This window comes from Capra hircus, chromosome 5, assembly GCF_001704415.2.
Source record: "Capra hircus breed San Clemente chromosome 5, ASM170441v1, whole genome shotgun sequence".
NCBI lineage: Eukaryota > Metazoa > Chordata > Mammalia > Artiodactyla > Bovidae > Capra > Capra hircus.
The window spans coordinates 36,345,368-36,352,451 of NC_030812.1; positions in this window are offsets into that span (position 1 = coordinate 36,345,368).

The window sequence follows — 7,084 nt, forward strand, 5'->3', positions numbered from 1 at the left end:
CAGAAGCCTACTCAAGAAGTACACTGGACCTCTGTCTGTGAGGGGTGGGTAGCACTCTCTTCAGCACTCCCCTCCCCTGGGGCAAAGGTCCTGGTATGGGGAGAGGGAAAACACAAACTTAAAGGGAACAAAGCTAGCTTCAGCCTGATGCTCAGGGCTTCTGCTCCAACAACTTGGGTTCAGACTCCACCCTTGACAGAGTGGTGGTGGCCACTAAGCAGAGAGGAAGTCCGGCCTCACACCCAGCACAAGACTAGCCCCGCTACCCCAGCCACACCCTCTACCAAGGTGGTAGCTGCCTGCACAAACTGCGTAAAGACATAAGTGGTGTTCACATCAAATCCAGCCCTCCCGCCAAAGACATTGAGCGCACACAGTCTGTAGATGAACGCTCCCACAGGAAGACATCCCTTCAAGGACCGAAATAGGCAACTATTTCACCTAAATTCATAGAGGCAGAGAAAGTTAAGAGGATCTTCACAGGGGAATTTTACCAAACATATAAAGAAGAACTAATACCTATCTTTCTCAAACAATTCCAAAATATTGCAGAGATTGAAACACTCCCAAATTCATTTTATTAGGTCATATTATCCTGATACCAAACCCAGACAAAGACACTACCAAAAAAAAAAAAAAAACAAACACCAAATGACAGGCCAATATCTTTGATAAATACTTTAAAAAATCTTCAAGAAAATACCCTCAGATGGCAAATATTCTTAAGATCCCCAAACTGATTTATAAAATCAATGTAATCCCAATCAAAATTCCAGTTTTTTTGCTTTTTTTTTTAATAGGAAAACATTTTCATAGAACTTTCATGGAAATGCAAAGGAGCTAGAATAAACAAAGCCATAAAAAAGAAGAAAGTTGGAGGATTTACCCTAGTAAATTTCAAGACCTATTGTAAAGTTAGTTTCCTATTGATGATAAAATAGACACATTCATAAGCAGAACAAAACAAGAATTTGAATGGGAAAAAAAATCAACCCTTACTATACACCATACATAAACATTAGTTTAAAAACAATCTAAATGATCTAATCTAAAATGATAAAATTTCTATAAGAAAATATAGATGAAAACATTAACCTGTAATCCAGAATATATAAAGAACTGTTTCAAGTAAACAATAGACAAACATAATGGAAGATAATATGCTCAAAGTTGTTAATCATCAGGGAAATAAATACAAATTAAAACCGCAATGAGAACTCACACAAAATAATGTCTAAGATTTGAAAAACTCACCCAAATTGGAACCAACCTAAATACCCATCAAAAGAGTAAATCCAGAAGTTTTTGTAGAGTCAGACAATGAATACTATTCATCAGTGAAAAGGAAGATATTTTTGGGCTTCCCCGGTGGCTCAGTGGTAAAGAATCTGCCTGCCAATGCAGGGGACACTGGTTCAATCCCCGGTCCAAGAAGATCCCTCATGCTGCAAAGCAACTAAGTTGTCCTTCATGCTGCCACAACTACCGAGCCTATGCTTGTGCTCTAGAGCCTGGGAACCACAACTGCTGAGCCCCCGTGTCACAACTATTTGTGCCTAGAGCCTATGCTCTGCAACAAGAGAAGCCACTGCAACAAGAAGTCCATGCACCGCAAGGAAGAGTAGCCCCCACTCACGGCACCTAGAGAAAGCCTGCACACAGCAAAGAAGACCCAGCACAACCCAAAGTAAATAAATTAAATTATAAAATGGGAAGATATCATCACTACACATAAATACTCTAGTGAATCACAAAATGGTTATGCTGAGTGAAGGAAATCTGGATAAAATAGAGCACATGGTCTATAATTCCACTTTTATAATACCCTAGAAAATGCAAACCCATTTATAGGGACAGAAAGATCAATGATTGCTTGGAGACTGCATGAAGGAGGGATGGATTACCAAGGGTCACATGATAACTTTTGGAGATGATGGAAGTGTTTTTTTTTTTCTTTTCCTTTGGCTGTGGTGTTTACAGGTGTCTATGTGTGTGCTCAGTCACTCAGTTGTGTCTGACTCTTTGTGATCCTATGGACTGTAGCCCACCAGGCTCCTTTCTCCACAGGATTCGCCAGGCAAGAATATTGGAGTGGGTTGCCGTTTCCTTCTCCAGGGCATCTTCCCAACCCAGGGATCAAACACGCGTCTCCTGCATCTCCTGCAGCGGCAGCCAGATTCTTTACCATGGAACCAATATATGTCAAAACTGAATCAACTATAGACTTTAAATTTATGAAGACTTACCTCACTTATATATCTTAATTATAAAATGAAACAGTATCAGTGGACACTCTTTGTAGCTCTATACCAAGCAAAAACAAACCTTGTTTCTCCCTTAAAAAAAAAAAAAACCAACTAGAATTTGATGCTAAAATATTAATTTTAAGGAAGTATACTAGATACATATAGCATGTATATACATTAATACATATTTAATATTTATTGTGTACATTAAATCATAAGCTTCATGGGAGGTAAGAATTAACCATAACATTTGTGTATCCGTCTTCCATTGACCTGGAACAGAGACAGTAATGGAATTTTAATGCCTTTTTATGAAAGCATCTTTTATTAGACTAAAAGAGTTGGGGCAGTTTATCCCACCTTTCCTATTTAAGATCTACTGAAGAGTGTCAAAAAGACCAAAAATGCATAAAACATATTAAGATGAAAAAAGAATGGAAAATTACCCAGAAACATATCAGTAAAACAAAAACATATCTCTGCTAAGAAGACCATCAGGGTACTCTCAGGACATAAATTTATAAAAGCCTTTCAACTGAAACACACACACACACACACTCCACTTTTATCTTTGCAATCAATGAAAAGGAGAATCATAAATTGGAGACCCCCTCACACTGTATTTAAAAGTAACCTACAATTAACTTTAAAACAAGTTACTTTATCCAGACTAACTGAAGGGTAAAAGCTTTGAAAACACTCAGCTGTTTCAGTCAGTGCTTTTATGCGTTTAAGTAATGGGCCATGCTTAGAGATGCTCTGCTTTCTGCCCTACACCAGGCAAACCTGTGTTGGGCTGTGACTTGAAACCCTATGCCCCTGCACATTTGTTAAGTTTGAATTCCAGCTGATGATCTCTCGGTCACTTGAAAACTTCACCCAAATTTTTGTTGTTGTTATTATTATCCTTTGGCTGATGCTCTCCAAAAACAAACTCCTAAAGAAACTCAGTTTTTCCTCCTAACGCTGACTCAGAGAAATGTTCCCTGTTGTTTGTTGATTTTTAACTCCTCTGGGTGGCAGTGGAGAGGCTGAAGCGAATGGATTTGTCTCAAAACAGAGGGTATTTGTACACAGTTTTATGTTACACAGTACATCAGACACTTCAAATTCCAAAGTGCTGTTATAATTTTTAAATAATACATCACTGAAATTTAGTCTTAATGTAGAACATTCCAGTCCTCCACAAACATTTATGAGCTCCATTTTTTCCTGCTTATTAAACAGCAATCTTCCTGGCACATACATCGTACTGTGCATCCTAGCCAAATAAACTACTGTCAGATGAAATTAGTAAAATTTAATACATATTTCATGCAAGGTTGCAAACAAATTTAACACCCACTATAAATAAATAAAGATCTTTTGATGTTAGGATGTGAAATTTCGGTCATCTTGAATTTTTGAGTCTCAATACAATTTAATATTTATTTGTTAAGGTAGTGTGCATTTTGATTGCCATTAGGTCTAGTGATATGATACACAGAGGCTATTTTGCAGCTGTGGAAAGGATTACCAATAGTTTTGCCCTGCCAACAGTTACCACTCTGAAAGAGCGTGAAATACTGCATGCAATTCATTGCTCTGTGTGAACATAATCGTTATACTGAGCTGCCTTGTAAAGAACTGTGATCTTTGAACTTTGGGAGTTGCTTAGGCACTGCAGAAATGAAAGAACAGTTAACTGGGAAAGTTTTAAAATTGGCATTGCAAAATAACTTTCCTAAAATGATTACACTGAAAGAAAAAAATGAGAAGAAATACCCCATTCATTTTCATTTTTCTGAGACTCAAGGAATGAGATTATAAAATTAAAAACTAAATTTTTCTGTCAAACTGTAAGCATCTAGTTTGGGGTGAGTAACAGAACTCTCTCCCTGGTACATTTTATTTCTTTGTCTCCCTTCATTTATGGAGAGAGTATGAGGAAAAGCAAGTAGTGAGCTTAGTGCCTGTGGATTTGGTGCCAGGCAGCTACTGTGAAACAGAACAGAGAACATTTGCTTCTCTAGCAAGTCCTCCTAGGAGTCCACATTATCTCCCTAAAACACATCCTTTATGTTCTGTGGAATCTCAAGTTCACTGCTGAAATTCAGCCTCATTACCAGAGGAGGTTCTGATCTGCAGTGGGAAAATACTTCCTTACTTAGAACATTCGTAGATCACAAGCGTGGCAGGAATTTGTCAGTTAAACTGATCTCATTTATTCATTTTTTAAAAGATTGTATTTATTCAGTCAAGGAGTTTGGAACTATTTCATCATGCTCTTCACTCTATCCTTCATATTCCTCATTGTTTTATTCATTTATTTTATTTAAACTCCACTGTTATTTTTTCTTTGAAATCATTTTCATGATGAACTCTGGAACAAAGGGTGTTAGAGGTGTAAGGGGTTTGTTAAGTCACTTCAGTAGTGTCCAACTATTTGTGACCCCACGGATTGTAGCCCACTAGGCTTCTCTGTCGGAGAAGGCAATGGCCTCCCACTCCAGTACTCTTGCTTGGAAAATCCCATGGATGGAGGAGCCTGGTGGGCTGCAGTCCATGGGGTCGCTAAAAGTCAGACACGACTGAAGCGACTTAGCAGCGGCAGCAGCAGCAGGCTTCTGTGTTCATAGGATTCTCCAGGCAAGAATACTGGAGTGGGTTGTCATGCCCTCCTCAGAAGGGGCTTTAAGGATCATATCATCCAATATTTTCACTCCACAGTTGAAGAAATGAGGGTTCGGGGCGTGAAGCTAGTTGCAGAGCCCAGAACTAGCTTTCTGAGTCCCCAGTTTGGAGTTAATGCTCTTTCTGTCTTTCCTTACTTGCTCTCAACACACATGATCTCTCCTTTTTGGGGGGTGAGGAAACTCGAGCTAAGTTTTTACATTGGCAGCCTTATGTGTTATAATGGAAAGGCATCAGTAGTCCTGCTTGAAGCAACATTTCTTCACTGCTGGCAAGTATGCAGGGAATTTCCACCATTAGATCATCATCAACAGGAACAAAAAAAGATGTCTACTGTTTCTTATGAATGAATGTTGGGTCCAACACAAAGATTTGCCCTTTGAAAACTCCTACAGTGATTCTGGCAAATGGATATTCTGTCCCTTGACCCTTACCCTTTGACATTCATTAGTCCCAACTCATTTCATCAGATACAAGGAAAATTAGAGTCATCTTTTCTTGGGATATTGGTCACCAGTCTTGAAGAATGTGCAAGGGGACTTCTGATACTATACTTCCTAACTGTGTGGATTGCACAGTGGTTCTAAACAAACAGATACTGTATTAATGGTTTAGAAGTAATTGAGAGGAAAATAGGAAGGAATGAAAGAAGAAAGGAAAAAAGATAAGACAAAACTGATGGGAAAAAAGAAAGTCTGAATACCATTAATTGTTACTGGCTTGAGTTTTTCCTAACTTGGGTATGGCCAAAAGCCATATGAGTTGATAGGGTCATACAACATTTGTCCAGACTAACAAAGGAACTCAGCATTAAAATGAATTCTCATTAAATTATTAAATGAGCTTTTCTTGAGTCCATAAGAATAAAGAAATTGAAATTAGGGTTTTTCTAAGATAATAATAACCAAATAAAGAGAATAGAGAACTCATGAGCTTTAACTCATGACATTTCCCTATCTGGTGCATCAGTGTCTTCTGGTCACAGGTGGGTGTAGGATTTCCTTGTTACTCTACTGCTTTAGCATAGGCGGAGTGGAACACATGAATTCCTTTTATTTATTTATTTGTAGTTTAAAAAATTTTATTTATTTATTGTTTTTGGTTATATTGGGTCTTCATTTTTCTCTAGTTGAGGGGAGTGGGAGCTACTTTCTATAGTTGCAGTGTGTGGACTTCTCACTGCAGTGGTTAATCTTGTTGCAGAGCACGGGCTCCGGGGCACTCAGGCTTCAGAAATTGTAGCTCACAGGCTCTAGAACATGAGGGCTCAGTAACTGTATTGCACAGGCTTAGTTTCCCTGCTGCATGTAATTGTCCCAGACCAGGGATTGAACCTATGTCCCCTGCATTGGCAGGTAGATTTTTAAACACTAGACTGCCAGGAAGTCCTCTTTATTTGCAATTTTTTTCTTAAAAAATTTTTTTTAACTTATTTATTTTTAATTGAAGGATAATTGCTTTACAGAAGTGTGTTGGTTTCTGCCAGACATCAACATGAATCAGCCATAGGTATAAATTTCCTAATTTAGTGTCCTTGAAACTTCAGCGTGGTATAGATAAAATGTTGTCATCCATGATGAACAGAGTGATAGCTTCTGGAATCACGGTATAATAATGGAAAAGTAGGTTATGCTGGTTTTGTGTTTTTAAATTTTTGATATACATATATATTTTATTGAGATATAATTGACATACAGCACTATTTAAGTTTAAGTTATACAGTATAGTGATTTGGTTTACATACATTATGAAAGGATTATCACAATAGGTTTAGTAACATCCATCATCTCATATAGATATAATATTAAAGAAACAGAAAAAACTACTAGGATTGATTATATCAGGGAGTAATTAATATATCAGGGAAGGAGCAGGGATGAAGTCAGAGTCTCTGGTGTAGACCTTGATAACTGGATGAATGATGATGACATTCAACGGACAAAATACAGTGAATAAAGGAGCACGGGGGAAGAACTCATACGGATTTGGAGACAAAAAGTAAGACAAATGTGGGAGATCTGGCAGGTAGTTTCATATACGCGTCAGAAGTCCAAGTGAGAGAACTGGGTTGAATAGAAGATTTGGGGACTGTGAATTTAGTGATACAACTGAAGCAATGAGAACAGAAGCTACTTCCTGTGGAGAGTATGAAGTTGAGAATTAAT